This window comes from Lissotriton vulgaris, chromosome 11 (assembly GCF_964263255.1).
Source record: "Lissotriton vulgaris chromosome 11, aLisVul1.2, whole genome shotgun sequence".
Classification (NCBI taxonomy): Eukaryota; Metazoa; Chordata; class Amphibia; order Caudata; family Salamandridae; genus Lissotriton; species Lissotriton vulgaris.
In genome coordinates, this window is record NC_141699.1 from 306,014,977 (window position 1) to 306,038,654 (window position 23,678).

At 45.4% G+C, this 23,678-nt stretch overlaps 1 protein-coding gene across 2 annotated transcripts in view; it reads right to left on the reverse strand.

Annotated features, from left to right (window-relative positions):
* Nucleotides 1–209: 209 nt before the first annotated feature.
* Nucleotides 210–23,678, reverse strand: part of VSIG10 (V-set and immunoglobulin domain containing 10) — a 225,156-nt gene continuing 201,687 nt past the window's right edge. Inside the window, exons 8-9 of one of the 2 annotated variants that reach the window (XR_015300903.1) lie at nucleotides 3,291–4,855; nucleotides 210–3,245 (exon numbers count right to left, since the gene is read on the reverse strand). The gene's annotated coding sequence lies outside the window, so the exon portion shown is untranslated. Of the gene's footprint in view, nucleotides 4,856–23,678 lie in introns of both variants that reach the window. The other variant, XR_015300902.1, reaches the window with a different exon arrangement.

The following is a 23,678-nucleotide window of genomic DNA, read 5'->3' on the forward strand; positions in this document are numbered from 1 at the left end:
CAGAGGCAGTTACATCAGCAAGAAAGAGGAGGATGGGATCTGAGGTTAGTAGGAGGAAAGCCCATTTGGAGAAACAGTGCAACCTGCATTGGCTAACATTCTTTAAGATAATGGCATCTACAACATTTGTGTATTATCTCATTGGTAAATCATTTCTGAGATTAAGGCCCTTCGTGTTCCTCTTGACATTATGGATCAGACTTTTGAAATACAACAATACATAAATATCTTTATTGCTTTATTGACAACAATGAGAGGCAAAACGGAAAATAGAACAGTATACATATACTGGAAGTAAAAACAACTAATATTTATTACAAAATCTGAAAAGCAACGTCACAGATGCAATTCACACGCACCAAATAAGCAGATCGAGAACACATTTGAATGTAAAGGACAGTTAACCTCTTCAACCAGGTATCTTCTAACTGTGTTGGCCTTTTTTCCTAAGTCCCTGTCACACTATGAATGCTACACTACAGACATGTCAACACTAGAAGGAGTGTAAACATGAACTTCAAAAAACAGACCATTAAAACAGAGGCCAGTGTGCCCTCTGGGGCTGGTGGCTGTGGCTTTTAAGGCTCAAAGTAAAAAAATAAAAAGAAGTAGGCTAAATTCAACTTTAAAGTAGAGTGACAACTTTTCCGTATTTATTAAATCCCCACATTGGCTCCTGGCAGTCATTAGGATGGGAGTTTAAAATCGGTTGTTTAGCTTCAAAACTCTATCATATACTAGCACCAGCCTATTCTAAAACCAGAACCATCTTACTCCGTTCTGCTCACATGCTAAGAAAGCGGTCAGCAAACTGTGCCACCATCCCTAAGTATGTGTTTATGTCCATTGTATTATGTGGCTTTGTGGCATTCAGAGCACCATTTTGAAATAAACTCATCTCCATAGATGAAAAAGCCCTGGCTCTAGTCACTGCATGAAAATACTACTTTTCTAGCTTTCAGGATACAGTTTTAAGAACAGCTCACAAAGATGGATTTGCAGTGTAGCATAATATGTACTTGCTCTCTCACTCTGACTCAAATCCACCAGCTGCCAAATGTGGCACGACAGGTTGTGACCCGATAGCGTGACGAAACCTGAGGTGCCACCCTGCAAACTACACGGAGGGCCCCCCCTATGGACTCAGTCAGGAGCTGTCACTGTCACGCCAGGGTACAATATTGAGGGGGCGCACTGGAGCCTGGGAGACCCCCTCACTGCTGGGGCTGCAGATGCCTTTGTTATGCCACTGCTATGACCACAGTTTCCTCCCCAAGAAGGTCCTTGCTCTCACAGCGTTAATCTATGGGAACAAAGATAGAATATAAGGAATAGGTATGATTTCAATGTAATTTGCAGAAACCAGTCTTTATTACTGCTATTAAACACTGTGTAGTGTGTCACTGGTAATACTATAGAGAGACCATTCCAGCAAAGGTATCTGATGGTATGATAAGTATACAGACACTTAAACTGCTGACACATGTTTCGCTCTGTAGCCTGGTGGGATCTAGAGCAAAGCAAGATTGAAATATACTACTTTGTCCTTATGAGCAACAACTATGTTAATAAATTATCAGACAGTTCTTAGTATTGCCAGGGGCTGATCATAATCCTTTATTTCAAGATAAATTTAATTTCCAACATCTTCTTGTGAAAACAGTTAAATACAATGAATCTGAAAATGCTTTTCAGTTAAAGAGCAAAATGGAACACCTCTGCTCACACAGAAGATTTTTATGCTGAAGTTCGAGATTTCAGCATACTTTCTGGCTGAATTGATAGATTTCAGCATTGACCATCTCTCTCTAGAAGAAAGAGAATCACTTTTGTAATGTGTGAGCAGGGACACTTGTGCACTAGGCAAAGCTCAACTACCTGTAGAGGAAGTGCTCTGAAATCTCGCACCTGAAGATGTTATCTGACGCTTTGATTGCCGCCCTCCAACCGTTAGAGGAAGGCTCTTCTCACCTGTAGCTAGAACCTTCGGCATTGGTCACTATTGTCCTTCCTTTAAACGGAGACGTCACAATTGGCTTTTGAGGGACACTCCTGTATTAGGCGTTAATCACCTGCTGATTAGGGAGAAGTGCATACGTTGATAACTGCTTTCATGATATTACAAAGAGACTCCTGCATTTAGAGGGAGGCTACAACATTGGCCACTATTTGCTTTAGCAAGAGATTCCTGCCTTAGTCCCTGCTGGATTGCCTGTAGAAGACAACTGCAGTTGTCCAATTCTTCTGCAAACCTATAAAGCCTCCTGGACTGTCCTCTTCCACGCTGTATTTATTAGTAGACTCCTACACTGATCAAAGTTATTGTTTTTAAATAGAGGCTTCTGCATTGATCACAACTTTTCTGTCTGCAGAAAGCAATACCTTCACCCTTTGAGGCCGGACCCTGCTTCGTCACTTTATGCCTGGTGATGGAAACACCTGCATTGGTCATTGCTCTGCTATTTGAAAGTAGAGACTCCTGCACCGATCAATCACTGCACCTTCGCAAGTAGAGAGAGGCTCCTACATTGGTTCTTACCATCTTGCCTTTCGAGGGAAGACACTTGCCGTCGCCACCACAGTTCTCTCTGAAAATGTTGCATTGGTAATTGGTCTCCTGCTTTTAGAATGAGAAGCTTGCATTGGTTTTGCTTTTCCTGTATGACAAAAGGCTTAAGACCTTTTTGTACTATTTTTTATGAATGTGTACACTTTCATAAACGTGCTCAGCCCCATGCAATAGGCCCCAAAAGCCAGTAAAATTACCACAGTTTGCCCAAAAATCTCACATGACAAGTGCCAGACATCCAGTTGGCTACAAACTCTAGATTTATATTAACAGATTAAAGAGGTGTTAAAAAACTATATGAAATTTACATATTTGTATTGTATGCCAAATTTACAAACATCTGCTTTGAGATTTCAGAGGTGCACATACCCCACACCTTTCTATTATAAGTCTGTAAATATTCCCCAAAAGAAGCAAATCTTTGTATTCAAAAGTCAGTGGTGCACAGAAAACACATCTCTGGTATTACGCTAAAATGATTTCCAAAAATCTAAAAACTCAAATTTAGGCTTTTACAGTCCCTCTAAATTTGATATCACTTGCACTGGATTTCAATACTGTCCAAAATCCTTCCATTACTCCTATATGACTCCTTTGATGCCATAGAACCTTGAATGACAGCCGATGGAACTTCATTGAAGCTCCACCATGTCCAGAACCAAAATATGAAGACAGGCTTGATACCAGTTACAAGGCACAACAGCTTTGTTTCTCTGCTAACTCTTCAAAATGCCCTCTTAGGCCCTTCTGGAAGCGCAGGTTGTCCTTGGACACCGTGGGGTGGTTTCCTAAGCAGAATTCTTTTGCCACGTACATTGAGGGAGAGGGAGGAATCTGGGTGATGAGTTGAAGGAATCCTTCCCAAATTTCATATATCAACCCGAGTTATTCAAAGTGTACAATAATACAGACAAAACATTTAACAGCTTGGTCAAGATCTAGGCAGACAGAAGCAGAGGGGAATAGATAATGTAAGGAAATAGTCAATTGTATGGATATTTAAAAATTGAATACATGGTTTCTTGAGGTAGGACTAAAGTGTGTGAGACACAGAACCGGACAGGAGGTTAGATAGAATCGGAAAGCAATATGGAGAACGTAAAGCAATGAGGCACAGAGGAACGGGGGAGCCTTAAATATTGAATGATGCAAAATACGAGTGAAGACAAGAGAAAAAGAGGGAGGGAGAGAGAGGAGAGGAAGGAGGAGGAGGAGAGGAAGGAGGAGGAGAAGAAGAAGACAGAACTGGGATATGGAACTAACAGTGTAAGAAAGAACCCCAATTATGTCAGAGGTTAAAAAACATTACAATTAATATGTTCTACGTTGGAAAGAGAATGTTGTAATTGTCTTGTCACATTTTTAGAGGATAACCTCATTCTAAATAGGGATGTGTACTGACTAAGACTGAGGACTTTAAATTAATCCAGATCTACAGCAGAGGTATTCATTTTATAGATCCTCTTGGAAACTCCCAGAGACACAAGATTTGAGTGAAAAATAGAGGGCTGTAACTGAATGGGGAAATACAAACAGTAGAACGTATGTAACGAATGCTGTAAGAAAGAGAAAATGCATAAAAAGGTGGAAAAACTGCAGGATTACTGATGAGCCAGAAACAAGAGCTTCAGAGAAAGAATAACTACAGGAAAACTGCCTCTGCTGGAGAGAGGACCAGGGTAAAGGGGAAGAACCAGTTCTAAAGGGTTTTGGTAGAGAGCAAAGAACTCGAAGTACCAACAGTGGCCCACACATGTACTTAGCAAGGTAGCAGGAGAAAAACTCTTCTTCCACAATATCACGTCTGGCACCCCTGCTATGAGTAAATCGGACAACCAATTTTCAGCTAAACTGAGGATTTTGACCAGATTTTAAAATGTGGTTATCTGGAGAAGAAAGAGAAGGGCAGATAGAGAAAAACAAAAGTGACATCGAAAAAGAAAGACAAAAGAATAATTTCAGAATAAATAATAAATAAGAAGATAGAGGTAAAGCAGTATAGAAATACATATGAATGAATATCTAAGGGATTGAAGAAGAGAAAGAGCGAACAAACTAAAAAGTTCAGACTTAGCACGAGAAAGTGGGAATTGAGGAACAGACTGAGGAGTAGTGGTAAAGGCAGAGTTCCTGAGGAGGGGTAAATACCAATACGGAACATGCTAAGAAGTAGTTCGGGCATGAGGCAACGCAAGGTCAACACAGAAACATTTCTCTTGGCCTACACATCAGGACTTGGTAAATCCTCTTCAAACGAATTCTCACTTTGCAGCTCGTTATTGAGACCTGAAAATGACACAAGAAGAGGTCCAGAATATTAAGAAGCCAAGATAATAAAAAAGGTAACATTATTATTTTTACAGGGAGGTCCTAAGAACACATTTCATCTGTCCAGTAACAACCACCGCTAATCCATAGCTCTCTCTGATTAGCAATTTGTTGAAAACACCTGCACGTGTCAGGACTCCAAATAAGTAATTTAACCTTGAAAAGCAAAATGCTACTTACCTTGTTAGCATCTGTTTTGTAGTGTGCAGTGCTATGGATGCACATGTTTACCATACCCCTGCCATCTAGTGTAGGGCTCAGACCTTGTGCTCAAAGAAGAGCCTTGAGGCACAAGAGGTGGTGTGATTTCTCTTAGTGTACATTGTAAATGGGCACAGACTACATGGTAAAATGTTTTTAGCCCAGTGGGTGAGAGTATATATGGAGTGTGAATGTAGGTAAGGTGCATGAACCTCAATGTGCAGTGAATTTAAGAAAACAAGGGGTCTGCAAAAGATCCAGGCTTCGGATATGCATACAAAGTATATTGTATTTTCAGTTTGTATCATGTGTGCTATAGATAAACATGCTTAGCATACACTCTGAAGCAGTGCCCTCTGAAAGCAGTGGCTAGTGTGCGGATGATGCAAATTTCTTAAACAAAGGTTCTTGACACCGTCTGGCCCACCATGGCCTGCTGCTGGGCTAGGATGTCCACACAGTAGTGCTTGGTAAAGGCGTATGTTGTTGATCAAATGGATGTCTTACAAAATATCCACTAGTGGGGTGTGTGCTGTGAAGGCATGGGGACGATTGAGGTACCAGAATTATAGGACCCCAGGTCACAAACCTGAGCTGTCCAGGATCTGAATGCCTGACTGTGTGAGAAGGTCCTGCCCGGGTGGGAAGCGGGACTCTTGTGAGTGATGATGGACATTTCAAGAAGGGTGGAGCACCAGGACTTTCTGGCCTAGGTTGGTGCTACTGGGTTGCATGTTAGTGATGTTTGCTTTAATTTCGTCACTAAGGAGGGAAGCATTAGGACTGCTGCAAAAGCATAGGCAAATATCCCTAACTTAATAATTCATAGTACATTCCCCGTGGACTGTGGATCTGGGTAACTGGGGGAAGAGCTTGGGTGGTTTACATTTTCTGGGGTGGTGAGCAGCTCTATCTGTGGCATTTCCAGTGTTGGAAGTATCTGTGAGGGACCTGTGGATGGAGTTCCAACTCGTGGACTTGTTTATGAGTCCTGCTGAGCAGGTCTGCAAATGTACTGTCTGCCCTTGTGAGATGTTCTGTCATGATGTGCATGTTGTGGGAGAGTGCCTATGCCAAATCCCCTGGGTTAAGCGAATGAGCCGAGGAGAATGTGTGCCGCCCTGCTTCTGCATGTGGTACAAGGTGGTCTTCCCATCTATCTCGATGAAGACCACTTTGCCCTGAATTACTTGTATAAAACCCTTCATAGCTAAGTGAATGGCTACCAATTCCAAGCAGTTGATTTAGCAATTCTGTTGTGGAAGGGGCACATTCCCTGTAGTCATGTTACTTAGGTGCATGCCCCAGTCTGTGACAGAGGCATCTATGTAATGGGCATGTGTGGGGCAAGGTCTGCAAAATCACTGCCTTTCCACACACAGTTGTTGTTCCACCATTGCAGGGAGTGATGTGCCTTGGTCTATCCAACATTAGATGTTCCCAGTGACCCACTGCTTGAGACTATTGAGCTGCGAGGCACTCTTGGAGGGGACACATGTGAAACGTTGCATCAGGAACAATGGTAATGCAGTAGGCCATCACTCCTAGACGGCGCATGACAGTACGTACTGTGAGCTGACAATTGGGCTGAAAAAGTGGAAGCAGGTGATGAAAGACTGCTACTCTTTGTTGCATGGTGTAAGCTTTACCCATGACTGTGTCCAATACAGATCCTAAGAAAAGATAGCAAAAAAGAGGCTGCAAGTGGGGCTTGGTAGCATTTATGGTAAAGCCCAGAATGTGGAGACAGGACAGCACTGTCTGGATGTGTGCTAGGAACAATAGTGTGCTGCAGCTGTTGAGCAGTCAATCCTGGAGGTAGATAAAGTAATACATGGCTTCCCTTTGTTATTGTGCAGCCACCACTGCTAGGCACTATGTAAAGACAGTTAGAGCCATGGTAAGCTGAAAAGGAAATATTTGAACTGGTAATGTTGTCCACTTACCACAAAGCAATGGTACCGCCGATGTGGATTGGTTGTGGAAACAGGTGTTCTTGTGGTTGTGCTCCTTCATGCTGTTAAAGGAAGGGAATTGCATCCCTCAGAGTTGTCATGCAAGAATGTTAAGATAAGATAGAACGCCCGAGAGGCCTTAAATCATGGATGGCCTTAGAGAGCCATACTTCTTGGGGAGGAGGAAGTAGAGAGAGTAAATAGAGAGTAGAGTAAATGGCAACCCCCCTGGTGTTGCAGGGTGCTGTTTCTATAAGAGGGAGAGGGATTCTTTTCTGAGTGTATGTGTATGGAGACAAATGTTGGGAGGGGGTGTGTAGGTTGAAGGAATAGCAGTGCTAGACTATGCCCAGGACCTAGACCTACTTACTAGACATAATTTCCGCCCAGCGAGAAAGGTGGCAAGGATCGTAGGAGCAGGGCAAGTCCCTGTTTGGAGGTCACAGTTCCTACCTTGGCTCTTTACCCCCCTATTACCACTGTAGGAGCTTGTGGGAGCTTCTACTGTAACACCTTCTGGCTTGTTGTTGTAAGCCTGCAGCAGCCTCTGGCATGAGTGGGACTGCTTGGGAGAGGTGGTCTTTGCTCCTCAGGCTACTGCTTTTGGAACGAACCCTGTATAGAGTTATCTTAAGTGCTCCCATGGACTTTGCGGTCCTGTGGACCGAAAAGGTGCTCCCATTGAATAAGAGGTTGAGGTTATGTCCTCGTCCTCTGCTTTAAACTTGAGATAGAGAGCCAGGCATGGTGTCCGAGTATGAGGCTGACATTGCTGTTCTTGGAGACTGTGTCTGCGGCATCCAACTCACAATAGATGCTGGCACTGGAGATGATATTCACCACGCTTCCTGTACTGCTCTGGAATATGCTTAAGGAGCTCTTTTTTTCTCTTGCAATTGTGCCCCGTTAGTGCGTGGCAGGAGTGACGCCGAATTGGATATGTGACAATGGGTTGCTGCTCTAATTGTCACTCTCTTGCCTGATGTGTCGGTCTACTTGCTCCCCATGTCTGGAGGAGGAGCATCTTGAGTGGCCTACGGTGGAGGCGCACTTCAGGGAGGTGAGCACCACTAGGGAGTTGAGTAGAACCTGCCCCTTAATATATGTTGGGTTCCTAGGAGAAGGATTACATTTGTTTTTGACTCTCAAGGCGACTAACCTGGTCTTAACAGGCTCATTGAAATTGTCAGGAACATGTTTTAGGATGCCCTTGAGCCTGGCGAGGAATAGAACAGTGCACTCAGATTTTTGAGAGCATCTCCACAAGAAAGTTCTCCTTCTCCTGTGTCAAATGCATGTCAACCCTGTGGCAGGATGACGCCCTCTGCATGACCTACGATGTCATCAGGCAGTGGTTCCCTAACTCAGCAACATTCTAATTTGTGATCATGGGAATCCATATTGTAATCATCTGATCATCTGAGGGATCGTCAGTGTGTCCTTGTCCTGATGGCAGCCATGCGCCATAGGGGTGACCTGGCTCTGAATATGATGGGGGGGGGGCGGCGGGGGAGGGGGGAGAGAGAGACCTCTTTAGTTACTCTAGTGGGAATGACTGTGGTGTGGGCGGGGGAAGAGGAGGTGGAGGTGGCGTAGGTGGGCTCTATGGCATATGGGTGGTGCTTCGGTCCTTGCACTTCTTTTGTATCAGCTCAGGGAGGGAAGCTTGGGAAAGGGTTTGCCCTCGAAGGCCAGTCTCCTCTTTGGAGGAAGAGGTTCATGATTTGGCAGTGGAGGCAGTTTCACTGTGATTGCCTGTGGATGGGTGGATGAATGGTGCTTTTGTCAGGGAACCAGTTTCTTCTTCAGCCTCTCCTTGGGTGGGGTCTTACCGTCCTCGTCTCTGGGCATTGTTGAAGTTTGTCATGGAAGGTTTTGGAGTGCAGGCACATTTCTGCATATTGGGGTCTTGTACACTGGCACTGATGAAGCCTTCAGTGTGGGCTTCGGATGGGACCGATGGTTTCCAGTGCCTCGACGGCTGATGGGGGGTCAACCCTTTGTTCTGGAGGATTGCCTGGCTCTGAAGCCCTGTTAGTGCCAAACAGAACTTGAAAGCAGCAGGGGCCCTTGGCTTGCCTTTTCTAGGCGTTCATGCTCAGGGCTCAATTCCAGACTTCCTCGGGAGGGCTGGTCTGTCTTGGCATGGGACTTTTTGTGTGTCCCTAGCTTGGTGACATGGGCCTCAGGAGCTAAAGATATACTCACGGCCCTCTGAGTAGTGTTCGTCTGACGGTCAGGCTAAGGTGTCTTTGCGACGTCTTCCATCTGTTGGTCACCAGCTAACTTGACACAGTCTCTGGACTGGGTGACAGTTTTGACTGTTGCATGGCCAGGAGACCAGACATGCCAGTCTTTTCCTGTTCTTCAGCACAAAGGGGATCTTCTTTGCTGCAGATGTCTGAGGTGTCCATGTGCTGCCTTCTCCTGTGCAGCCAGTAACGTTTTATTCAACATCAGAGGGTCAAAGGTGAGGCATAATGGACAGAAAGAGTCATTGTGTTTGAGGGACATGAACAGATTGCTCACCTCATGCTGAACGGCCCTTGGGTATTTTGAAAGGCAGCAAGGACAGTCCTGATAGGTTGTCCGACCCATCACTATTGCAGAATTCTCAGGTTAGTAAGGACTTGATGCAGTTCTTGTCCCCTGCTGGGAGCAAGGCTCTTGGTGACTTGGGGAGTCGATGACGGGCTTAGATGCTGCTGAACGGCTTCACGTGTCGGGGAGCTTAAGGCACCTGAATTCAATCCAATCCAACGTGATGGGCTGAAAAGGACACCGAAAGGGACTGACGTGTTCAGGTCACAAGGATTTTGAAGCCCATTTGGGGTGCGACGAATCAGACTGCGGAAAAAAGAACCTAACATGGAATCAGTGCTCATGCACAATATACACTAAAAAGCCACAGCAACCACATCTTGTGACTAAAGAGACTTCTTCAAATAAAAACAAGTTGCAAATGTTCGAGCCCAATACTAGATGGCAGAAGCATGTTCAGCATGTGTATCTATCGCCATGTGTGCCACAAACCTATTTTTTTTAATCCTAAAATCTAGCAAAACTGCCAGCGAGATAAGTGCAAGTCTTTTTGTTTATAGTACATCCTCCACGTAATCCTCTGCATATGTGCTTCCATTGTTAATTCAGCCTCACAATGGGCCATTGGACATAATACCGGAGAGGACGCAATTGGAGGTTCTGGACGGAGTTTTATCAGTGCTAGAAAAGTAATTGCTTCTTCTTTTATATCTATCACCTTCCCAGTCAGACATTTTTTAGGCTACTTTTCGATTTAATATTTCAAAAATGATTAATTCATTAGGTGAAGACCATACATTAGTTGAAAGTAAACCCCAAGCTTAAGTCGATGGTGATTACTCTTACACATAGCTCAACGAATTGTTATGGTTGCAATTAAAATCAAAGTGAATGCTGAAACACTTATCCAAGTGTACTAAGCTCATTTAACAATTAGAAATTTTCGGAATTGGTATAGGAAAACATACCCATTCAGTATTTTTGGAAATACAGATTCTTTATAGTATGCATTGGTGTTTTGTGACCAAAATCCAGTCACAATACATTGATATTTTAACAACACATAAAAGAAGGTGGCCGCTCATTTGCATATGGGAAAAAGTCCATAAGGTGTGCTTCCTCCTTTATGAACATTGAAAAAAATGCTTTTTAGGAGTGTGCAGTGATCCCTGGGGCCACTGCTTAATCCTAAACAAAGAAAAGTTTGTGAAAACGTTAATTTAGTTTTTTAACACATGGTGTGAAACTTTAAGGAAAATGAGTTGTTGGGATGTAGCAAAGGGCAATGTGTAGGACTCCAAGATGAGATGAAATCCACACTAGATCATTTCAGATGCTGATGCTCCATACAGGGTGCGATTTGAGATCCAGTACAACATAGAGAACCATTAGATATCTGCATGTCTGCTGAAAGAGAGCAGACTGGTGGGAGAGAGTGACACTGGATGATGTTTCTTCACTCCAGAGTAGTTTTGGTACGTTTCGTTGTACACCTTCGATGCAAAGTACTAGAGTCATTTTAAGGCTAGTGGAGCCTGTTTAGAAATACAATGTAAAATTTCTTTCCTAGGTCTAAAAATAAAACAAAAGGTTAAGCATACATTTAGGCTAGTTGGAATCTTGGACCGTGCAAAGGACAGTTTGTAAACCAGGATGTGCCTACTGCACATTGGCTGGGTTGCAAACTGGTCTGTAGGTTGCCAATGTAATCCATTGCACCCCAAAATGTATATTCACTTGAGGTCTCTCATAAGACCTTCTGCCACATGACTATGAATGAAGTAGGAGTAATTTTGTGCCCTCTGCATGGAAGGAATTCTGCAAGGGACAGTAGACTTCCAACTCTGCAGTCACATTCTCAGTCTGAATTTTGTTTTTATCAGGAATGGCATTTGAAACAGCTGTAGTTGTCTTGTTTCCATGAAACCATACATAATATACTTATGCAGAGGAGCGTATGGTCATCAGGCATCATCCATTTGTCTATTAAATTGTTATTCACATTTTGCATCTGCCCACCACGACATACAGCATGAGGCAATGCGTCAGCCGACAATACCCATTGACTTCCTTTACTTTGAGGGCACATTGTTCACATCCGATGAAAAATACTTCCTTTCTCTTCAGTGACAAAAGTGGTTGGGTGTGATGGGCTTGCCCGGTCTCCCTCTGGGCTAGTCGGATGTGGTGGTGCATTCCAGCAATCCTCCAGGGCTCTGAGTTGTCAGATAAGTTGGTGGATGGTCTAGTGGGGTATTTAGTTACTGAGGAGGGTGTGGGTGGCCTCCATGGCCATTGTCGCTCCAGGGGTTAGCAGTTGTCATCTAGGTAGACCAACGTGTTCACAAATCCATTTGGTAGGTGGTTTGAGTTCATTTTAGTTTGGGGATATTGCAGGAGTGAGCACAGTAGTGGAGGCTTTGAAGATTCTCCATGGTGAATGTAGAGTTGACTTATTGCAGGAGGGAATGTTAGAACGGGCATGGGTTGATATAGATCACCCTAAGTGAGCATCTTGTGGGGGTGTGGCAACTACCATTGTAGCCTACTACTCACCTTCGGTGAAACTGAAAACATCTTGAGAAAAAAGTGTGAGCGGAAGGTGGGCACATTCTATACCTGCTGTGGTTGTTGATGATGGTGAGCATGAGGCTGTGTTTTCGTACGTGCGGGTTGGGGGTGCATTGTTCCTGGTGCTAGGAGGTCCACGGCGGGCGAGGAGGTTGGGCAGCTATTATGAGAGACCATTGGTGGGCGGGGGATGGGGCCTCCTCAATGAAGGTGCGGTGGTAGGCATGCACCAGCAGGGCGATCGGGTTTCCAGGTTGAGTCGGGCAGCGCACGTCGGCCTTCACAGGTCACAGGTGTTGAATGTCTGTGACGTTCCTGCACCCAATTTGCCTGCGAGTGGGCCATTATAGAAAAGGCAAATGGGAGCACCCAACAGGATGGCGGCACCCATACCTGAAGCTGATCCAATCATGATATCCGATTTGGATTCTCAAGATGTGGGAGGAAGATGAGTTTGGGATAGTGGGCAGGTTTTAAAAAGTCAAGTTGATATTTTAGATGAGGTTGCTATTCCTCATTTATCACAGAACATCATGCCTAGATGGGGAAGTCACATCCTGAATAAGGTCCAGTGATGGGAAGAGTATTATGGGGTGGTACACCAGCTTGTAGGTAATCAGTTTTGGAGCATAGAGAGGGCAGGTCTGCGGATGTATGTGTAACAAGTTTGGTGGTAGGTACACCCCAGTGGTTGGTGGGTGTTCTTGTCTAATGTGGCTGGTGAGTTTGTGGCAAAACAGCCCAGGGTGGCTGAGGGGCCTGCTGCCTGTGACATAGCCTCAAGGCTGGACAGCTTTGGAGAAAATGTCTCATAACAGCAGTATGAGGTGAGCGCCAGTGGTTTCCAGACCCAGTTGGTGACCCGGGCGCCAACTGGGCACCGGTCCGAAAAGACAGCAAAGGCCGAAGCATACTGCTTGACATCGGGGGAGACAAGACTTGAACGTCTGGACTTGGATGGACAAGATCGCAATGGAAAGCAGCCAAACACTAGCAGGGGTGCTGCTGGTTTTGGGGAGCTGGTTAGGTTTGAGGATGACAATTTGGATTATGATGAGGTCGGGGAAATAGAGGAAGATTGGGGGACATGAGGAAACTGATCGGGTGATGTTGGGTAATCAGATGTGTAACAAAAGGAGGCGTATTGGTGTTTTTCAGAAGGGAATCAAGAGCCCCGTGAGAAGTCAAGATGGGAAGGACAAGAAGAAAGAGAGGATTAAAGAAAAGCATCTATCAGTGCCTCTAGGAAATCTAATGGTTGGATGGGCAGCCAAAAAAGTGGTTGAAGGTAGAGAGGTTTTGAGAGTGGTATTGGTGGGTGTGGGCAACAGCCAGGTTAAGACCATACACCCAGACATAGATAATAATTTGGGTAAGGACATGGCGATACAGATGGTAGCTGACAGTGCTCAGCTTGGTGGAAAAGCGAATGATGAGGGTAAGAAGGTTGAGGAAACATTGTCGTCAACTAGAGGTGATAAGTCGGGTAATGCTACTGCAGGTGACTCGAGGGACACTATCAAGAATAAAAAGTTGTCTTATGAGGAAATTCAATGCCTTTGGGGATGCATCTCACACAGCAAATGAACGATAAGATTTGCAAGGGTGAATTTGTAGATTTTATTTATTGGTGCTTAGAGAGATGCATGCCAAGGAGGGTACTAAAGAACAGGAGTATAGGGTTAGGGTGTGTTCCAAAGGTGCTGACTAAGAAAAATTGGACTTCTGCCTTTTTAAAATTTGCGACTGCTTATTGTCAGCGTCACAGAGTGATGTGTTGCTCTTTTCAAATATATGGATGTTGTACGGGTAGCACAAATGGATTAGGGGTGCTTTAGTTAGTTTAGAAATTATAAGGAATTTAGAGCAAGACTAAATCCAGATAATGAGTGGGGTGAAATTGATGAGCTGTGGATGCAATGGCTACGCACGGCGAAGAATGTACTAGTGGTTAAAACAGCCAGTGGTTTGCCATTGCAATCTAAGCCATTTCAGGGTCTGCCTACCCAATTTGGGGTTGGAGGCTTCGGTAGAGGACAATGTTCCCAAAATGGGTTTTGCGGATCGTTTAACAGAGGAGCAAGTACCTGCTCCCAATGCGTATTCAGGCACGACAGCTCTAACTGCGGTGGAAAACCTCCTTTTGCACAATGTTTTGGGGGAGCACAATGGGGATGGCAAGGAACTCCTATTAGGGGGTCGGATAGGAGAAAAGGCCAGAAGCAACAGATGTGTAAAAGGTTCTACTCCTATTAACTTTTGAGTTAATGGTTACAGTTTTATCCCCAACAAGAAAAAGTTAAGTGCTTAAACAGTTTTTTTTTTTTGAAGATTTCAGATTATGGTACCAGGGGCCCAGAGTTCATAGATGGGCAAAAAAATGTTAGTCGCCATTCAACAACCCCGAATGTATAAGGGCCAAATTCGATAAGGAACTTTCTCATGGTAGGATTGTGAGGCCTTTTAACTATTGGCCTTTGCCTGATTTAACTATCTCTCCTTTGGGTGCTGTTCCAAAAAACAGCAATGTGGGTTTCCCATAATTCATCATATATCGTGGCCCATGGGTGAATCTGCTAAAGATTTCATTGCTCTGGAAGATTGAGTTGTTCGTTAAGTCTTATTTATTGAGGCCATTGCTTTGGTACAGTAGTGCGGAGTAGGAGCTGAAATGGTGAAATCTGATATTCAGTCTGCGTTTTGGCTTTACCAGTGCATCCAGAGGACTTTTTTTGTTGGGTTTACAGGATGGTGATCTCATTTATCTAGATAAGATGTTGCAAATGGGCTGTTCTGTGTCTCGTTCTTTGTTTGAGAAGTTTAATACTTATTTACAGTGGCTATTCCAGTTGAAGAGTGGTGTACGTCAAGTTGCATACTGTTTAGATGATTTTCTTTGGGTTGGAGGAGGCGGGTCAAGTGAATGTTTGAGAGCATTGGAACTTTTTCAGATATTGATGCAGGAATTGTGTGTTCCTTTGGTTCTAGAGAAAATAGAAGGTACAAGTACTTGAATTACTTTTTTGTGTTTAGAGTTGGATTCCAATTTGACGGAGATGTGTTTGACTGGGGACAAGGTGAAGCAATTGATTTAGTTGTTGGAGGAGGCAGTGAGCAGGAACAAGCTCGAACTGAGAAAGGTACAGTGTCTTTTGGGGCACTTGAACCTTGCATGTCGCGTGGTGCAGGTAGGAAGAGCCTTTTGTAGATGACTTAATTTTGCACAAACATGTGAATTCACATTTTCCAAAATGATGAAGCAGGACGGGGAATCCCTGAGCTAATAAGACCGTGACATAAGCGCATCGGAAGGTGAGGAGATATATGTACTAAAAGCCCCTCTACCTTGGACCTCATAGGCGGACCCCTTGGACACAAAGCTAGAAATCTGGGGTTCCAGATTGAACCGTTCAAGAATATACGGCAGTTGGGAAACAGGGATTATTCAAGTCCGTTTAAGAAGGGGGTCCAGTTAATAAACCATTCTTCGAGTCTGCAAAAGAAGTACAAGAATAAGTGCAAATATCAACACTATTTCATTCAGGGTATAACAATCAAATATACCACAAAGAAAAGTGAACATAATGACTGTCTTGATTAAGATGGAATAACCAGATACCCATCGAAATGAGTGAACACATTTCTATACATTATCCAAAGGACAAGTTGGATCTGTAGATACAAAACAGAGTATATGAATGCAGGCTAATCGTGCTAAAATTATTCCAAGGGAATTGTTGAGCTAAAAGACAAAGCATACTGTCTATCATTGTTTGTCCTCCCTATTTTTTTTAGGGCTCTCCGTGGTAAAAGTGTTACAAGATGTTATGTCCTGATCTGATGAATTGTATTGTTTTTAATTATGCTGAGATGATGCATTGTGTTTTATTATAGGCGTTTTTATAATATTTGTGTTTTATAATATTTACATGTACTAAATAAATAAATTGACTTGTTTGCACTGCATGTTATAGTAGTATCATTGTTTGAGTGTTTCAGGGACTTTGAGTGTGATTTTTTTTAGTTCATCTATGTGTTTTATATGAAATAGGAATTCCACTATTGATAGGGGGTTCTTGTTGATTGAGTGAATCAAGGGATAAATTGTTTTTTGTACTGATAGTACTCTACTCCCCATCATAGCATACAGCTGCGAGCTGGCATTCGAGCTGATCAGAGGGTGTGAATTTTATTTTTAAAGGATTTGAATGGTTTTATCATGCGGTCCAATGACGAGGATTGGTTGTAACCAATGCAAATCTTTTTGGATGCCTCAGGAGTGCATGGCTCTGGTTTTTTTGGGGATGGGCATTGGGCAGCTGAGGATTGGTCTGCAGTGTGACTGGCAGCAAAACACAGCATTGCTTTCTTGGAATTTTTTCCTTTGGTGGTGACCTTGGTGTCATGGGGTAAGAAGCTGGCGAATAGAGGGTGGTCTTCCATGTCAACTATCAAACTGTGATTAATTCACAGAAAGCTTGGGATGAGAGAGTGTTGAAGCTGTTGAATGTTTTTCTCTTGTGATGTTTAAAGTATAACATTATGTTTAAAGCCAGATACATCCCAGAGGTGATTAATTAATGAATTAATCTTGACCATCTTACGCAGATAATGCGAGATAGTTTAACTCCAAATGAGCAGGATCCCACAGTAGCATCTGCTAACTACCTGAACAACTTAAACACAGCTTGCAACAAGTTAGCGCCCATCAAAATTTCACACCGGAGTAGAAAACTCCCCTCAGCCCCTTGGTTCACTGAACCACTTCGACTGCAGAGACAATACTGTAGGAACCTAGAAAGGCAGTGGCGCCGCCACTTCAGTCCCCCTGATAAAATCACATATAAGAACGCTCTATCGAACTATAAAAAACTCCTAACAAAGGAGAAAACCATCTACTACACCAATCAAATTAATCAGGCCAAAAATTCGACAGGTAAATTATTTCAGGTGGTCACTCACCTATCTAATCCCCTTGCCCCGCGCTCAGAAGGATCACAAGCCCTATCGGACTCTTTGGCCAAATTCTTCGAAGACAAAGTCAGAGCCATCTTCACCACTTTTTCCCCTGCTCCTTCTCCCACATCCACTCTGACTCCCACGATAACGCTCCAGCTTTCCTAGCCTTTGAAGCCACTACGCAGGAACTTATCCAACCCCTGATCGCTCGAACTAAATCAGGTTCACCCCTTGATCCTTGCCCTCCTGGCATCCTCAATCTCATCCCCGAAGCCATTGCCCATCCCCTAACCACCATCTGTAATGCAATGTTCGCAACTGGCATCTACCCATCTGTCTGGAAGGAGGCTATTATTAAGCCACTTCTAAAAAAAGCCTACCCTAGACCTTCTTCTTCCTGCCAGTTACAGACCTATCACATGTCTCCCGTTCCCTGCTAAGATTTTTGAAAAAATCATGAACACACAACTTTCGACCTACATACATGACAACAACCTACTGGACGACACCCAATTTGGGTTTAGACAAGGTCACGGAACAGAGACAGCGCTCTTTAAAGCAGCAGACGAGATAAGGACCACAATGGATAACGGAGGTTCTGCGATACTAATACTTATGGATCTCTCCGCAGCCTTCGACACGGTCGATCATGTCACTTTGATCGACCGTGTCGCGGCCTTAGGAATAAAAAACAAAGCCAAAAAACTCCTTGCCTCATTTTTGTCCAACCGCCCTCAAACAGTGAAGATGGGCAAATACATCTCTCAGACCTTCTCTCTGCCTTGCGGAGTACCACAGGGCTCCTCGCTAAGTCCGACACTTTTTAACATTTATGTTTCGGACTTAGCGAGGGTCATAAAATCTTATGGAATTGCCCTCACAACAGCATGCTAATTCGGTGGTTTCCTCATCCTTCCACATTTTAAAAAGGATTAAAAAGCTATCCCCATATCTACCTCAGTCTGCAGGCAAAACCTTAGTCAGCACTTTAGTCTTCTCACAAACAGACTATTGCAATGCCTTGCTACTAAACGCACAACAAAAGGTCCTCAACAAATTGCAGACAGTGCAAAATGCGGCAGCCAGGACCTTGTTAACTATCCCTAAATTCGCATCTATCTCTCCTTACATCCGACAGCTACACTGGCTGCCAGTAAGGAGTCGGATCAAATTCAAGGCTCTATGCATAGCATATAAAGCTATCCATAACCAAGGCCCACTATTCCTAAGACAAGCCTTCTGCCCGCTTGAGCACTCAAGAACATTACGCTCATCATCAGCCCACTTGCTAAGAGTCCCACGCACAAGAAGAGCTAATTGGGGCGACAAACGTTTCTGCGTCGCAACAGCCAAACTGTGGAACACGCTTCCCCTCCACATCAAAACTGCTCTGACACTACTCAATTTCAGGAAAAAACTCAAAATTTGGTTGTTTTGAATTTAAACCTCTCCCTCCACAAATGAGAGCTCTGCAACGCTAGCGCCAAGACACCCTTGGGTATTTGCGTGCTCTAAAAATCGCACAAAATAAATAAATTAATTAATTAATTAATTAATGATATAGATGATGCTATTTCTTGTTCACGGTGGAAGAGATTCCGTGGGCTTGCACCAGGAGTGAACAAAATGAAGACAGAGATGCAGTGGGATCTATGGCCACTGGGAGAATGAGGACCTTGCAATTGATTCAGAAATCCCTAGATGTGTCCACCCACAAGACTTATGCTCAGGCTTGGATAACGTTTGTTCAATCTGGTGCATTCAGAAGGGTTTGAAGGCCCTTTGGTTTTGTTGTAACAGAGAAGATGCTGTGCATTTTACAACAGCGAACACAACAAGATTATGGACAGAGTGCTTGAACATTTCAACAACTCACCCCCAGTCAACAGATTTGGGTTTAATCCATTGTTCTTTTCCTCACTATGCCACCCCAGTTTGGACCCAGCCATATGCAATAAAGTCTTGATCCTGCTAGTCATTGGAACAGTCCAGCCCGAACTGCCAGGCCAGGTCCTCCCTGGAAAGGAAACAAGCATCCTGGGACCGGTTTTGTGGTATAACCCCTCATCAATTGGGCTAGCTTGAATCCAGTGGTACAGCGAGCAAGGGCCCCATATCTGGCCATACCCTTGGCCACTTAGGGCAAACATAGCAAACACAACATGATGATGGACGGAGTGCTGAAACTTTTCAACTCACCATAGTCAAAGGATCTGGGTTTAATCCATCGTTCTTTTGCTCATTATGCCACCCCAGTTTCGACCCAGCCATGTGTAAATCAGTCTTGACCCAGCTCCTCATGGGACCACATGGGCCCGAACAGTCAGGGCAGGTCCTCCCTGGGCCGGAAACAAGCATCCTGGGACTGGTTTCGGGCTATCACCCTTAATCAGCCAGGCTAACTTGAATCCAGTGGAACAGCGAGCTTTTGTAGCAAGACAGAGTACATTTGTCTTTATTGGGCAACACATTTTACCTTCTGGAGTTGCGCCTCATAATTGCTGAGCTTTTGGCTGAGAGATTGTGGGTTTGAAACTGGGCAGGGCAGTCAAGGTTCATTTTTGGTGGGGCAGGAAAACACCTGCGAGTTTTCCTGGTTGCGGGCTAGAGGGCATTTGTTAGATGCGAGGGGGTTCAAAAGGCAGAGCAAGGAGAGGCCCAAGATATTGATCAAGGACAAAAGGGATGGAGGTGCAAGGATAACAACGGAAGGTGAAGAGCAGGACAGACAGGGAATGGGATTTTGGGTACATGGTGGGGGTGGGAAGGGTCATCTCTGGGCGTTAAGATGTTAGGTTGGTTTCAATTAGTTGGTTTTGTAGGCTTTGTAAGGCATTTTGCTGACGTTTAATAGAAATTTGCCAGAGCTATTTTTTCAAAGCAGCCTTTTTTTACCCCTATCAATGTCTGAGCGTTATTGAGCCCTGTCTCTCCCAAAGCTCTTTCACAGCGGGCTTGTCTGCATACATTTTTGTAAATAGACTTTAAAAATTAGCTTTTTACTTTGCTTAGACTTTGGGAGCCTTGTTATTTACTTTGTGTCTCCTTATTAAAGTTACTGTTATAAAGTGTTTAATTGATATTATGACATTGTAGCTGCCTGCAATTTGTGTGCTTGGTTGGATGTTTATTTTGTTGTGTTGCCTTCACAAAAGGTAATAGGAAAATGCATGCGCAACAGAAAGGGATTTTACTCGGAGTCAGTGGTCCTGGAGCTTCGTGCAACATATTTTGTGGCCTGCTCCATTGAACTGCCCGGGGCTCGAGTCATCATGGTGCCCAGGTGGTAGTTGAACAACAACGGCCAACGGGGTCCCGCTTACGACCCCAGAGTTAACTTTCGGTTTCGTTTTTGGTTCCTTTGCCTCCTCCTATATCTGCATCGCTTTGCCGGCCCGGGAGCCGGACCCTGCAACTTCACCGTGTGCCAACTGCAGGGTGTCCCGGGTCATGGGATATCCCGCCGGTACTCACATCCGGGGATCCCCGTGGATGAATTGCGAGGAGTCATTTTTACCAGGTCCCAAAGGCCCCTTCGGGCGCAGCACCCAATATGGCGGGCAAGCCTGATTGCGAGAAGCGAAGGACCAAGACCGTTCACCGTGGGGGCACTATTCAAATGGACATAATGGATCGCTATACCCATCCTAAAGGGTCCCCCGGTGGCGCGAGTCGGTCTCTGGAGGACGCCGGCGACTCCTCAACTGCTGTGGACGATTTGACACTGCGTGATGTCATGGGCGCCATTGCTTTTATGAAAACCTCCATTGGTCAACAATAGGAGGCTCTGGCTCTAAAGCTTGACACCGTGGCAATTGATGTCAACCTGATCAGGACTGACCTATCAAAAACCAATGAAAAGGTCAAATCCTTGGATCTGAAGACCTCCAGCCCTACGACTGATGTCTCCGACTTACAGACAGAGGTTCGCACCCTACTATCCTCCAATTATCTCTTCGCCCGTCGGCTGGAGGATTTCGAAAGTCGGGCCAGACGTAATAACATACGTATCATTGGGGTCCCTGAAAAATCGGAAGAGTTCACTGCGGATCTCCTCGTGGAGGATCTCATCTTAAACCATCTCGCCCCCAAAGGCCTGAGCAACTTCTTTGCGGTGGAACGTGCACAGAGAGTGCCGGGTGGGAAGCCGAAACTGGGTGCCCCGCCGTGGCCTATAATTGCCAGAATCTTCAATTTCAGAGATAGAGACACTATCCTGCAGGCATCGCGAGTGGGTGGCCCCATGAAGTTTGAGAACACTACAGTGAGCTTCTACCCTAATTTCACCCAGTTCGTTCAGAAACAAAGGATGGGATTCCTGGAAGTGAAGCGGCGACTGCGAGACATGGGTATAAAATATGCGATGCTTTTTCCAACTCGGCTACGTGTTGAACACAACGAACGGACGTTTTTCTTTGATCGCCCCGAGAACGTGAGTGACTGGCTTGACACGTTGCCTGCACAGTGTGATCGCTCGGAACATTCTGGTGGGACTGAAGGAGCCGAGGGTGGCCCGCCAGGCCCGGCTCCAGGAATTTTTGTTTGGGTGGGCCAAGGGCGCATTTGGGTGGGCCTCTGCGGGCTCAATGTGTCGCTTCTGGAGGTAGCCTACAAATAGAAAAAACTGTACTCCTGCGTGTGATAGAAGGGGATAACAGGAGATTCAGGGCCCTCCATTATTTTCCAAATCTCTTTCTAATCGTTAACACTCTCAAAAAGTGTTTTGATCAACATGTAAGGTCCTTTTGATGGGCAGAGGAGGTTTCTGAGGAGGGAGTATCAGGCAAGTAACACTACTCAGCCTGCCTCGTTGCCAGCCTTCAGAGAGAATCTCTCTTCATTAATACCTCCATCTGACCCCAGACTCTGTAGTACACTCCCTTCCAGGCCTGATCATCAATTTTCTACAATCTCTCTACTGTGCACCTTAACTCACAGCTAACCTTGGTCCCCAGCCCCATATCAGGCACCACCTGGTTTCATTCTCCATAATCCCACTAAAAAGATTTGTAAAATCACCTTCAAACTGAAAACCCTGAATATAAGAGTAAATATAATTAGCACACACTTTAAAATATGTTACACAGTGGCCCTAATGACCCAACTGCTAATTAAATAAGCAAAAACATTACAGGGTCTATTATAGCGCTGGTGCAAAAGTATTTATTGGTGTCCCACCACTGACCTCTTACTCGATAGACACCTTTACTACCACCCTCCAACAGTGCACTTCATCTCTCCTTAGCCCCTTCAGTCATGACCTCCTCATCAGACTCCCTCCCTACCACCCTCCACCAGTGTCCCTCATCACTCCAAAGCCCCTCCCCATGACCACCTCCTCAGACTCCCACACAAATACCCTCAACCAGTGCCCCTCATCACTCCATAACCCCTCCCCCATTGACCTCCTCCTGAGTCCCTCAATGCCACCCTCCACCAGTGTCCCTCATCGCTCCAAAGCACCTCCCCCATGACCTCATCAGATTCCCTCATTGCCACCCTCCTCCCAGACTCCCCCACTACCACCCTCCACCAGTGCCCATCATCTCTCCGTAGCTCCTCCCCATGACCTCCCCCTCCTCGGATTCCCTCATTGCCATCCTCCAACACTGGCCTTCATCTCTCCGTAGCCTCTTCCCCTCATGACCTCCTCCTCAGACTCCCTCCCTACCACCCTCCACCAGTGCCCCTCAGCACTCCATAGCCTCTCTCCATTACCTCCTCCTCAGACTCCCTCCCTACCACCTCCACCAGTGCCCCTCAGCACTCCATAGCCCCTCTCCATTACCTCCTCCTCAGACTCCCTACCTACCACCCTCCACCAGTGCCCATCACTCCAAAGCAACCCCCTCATGACCGCCTCCTCAGACTCCCTCCCTACCACCCTCCACCAGTGCCCCTCATGCCCTCCTCCTCAGACTCCCTCCCTACCACCCTCCACCAGTGCCCATCATCACTCCAAGCAACTCCCCCTCATGATCTCGTCCTCAGACTCCCTACCACCCTCCACCAGTGCCCATCACTTCAAAGCAACCCCCTCATGACCGCCTCCTCAGACTCCCTCCCTACCACCCTCCACCAGTGCCCCTCATGCCCTCCTCCTCAGACTCCCTCCCTACCACCCTCCACCAGTGGCCATCATCACTCCAAGCAACTCCCCCTCATGATCTCCTCCTCAGACTCCCTACCACCCTCCACCAGTGCCCATCACTTCAAAGCAACCCCCTCATGACCGCCTCCTCAGACTCCCTCCCTACCACCCTCCACCAGTGCCCCTCATGCCCTCCTCCTCAGACTCCCTCCCTACCAGCCTCCACCAGTGCCCATCATCACTCCAAGCAACTCCCCCTCATGATCTCCTCCTCAGACTCCCTTCCTACCACCCTCCACCAGTGCCTCTCATCACTCCAAAGCCCCTCCCCCATGACCTCCTCTTCAGACTCCCTCACAAACAACCTCCACCAGTGCCTTCCATCTCTCCGTATCTCCACCCCTCATGATGCCCCCCTCGGATTCCCTCATTGCCACCCTCCAACAGAGCCCATCATCACTCC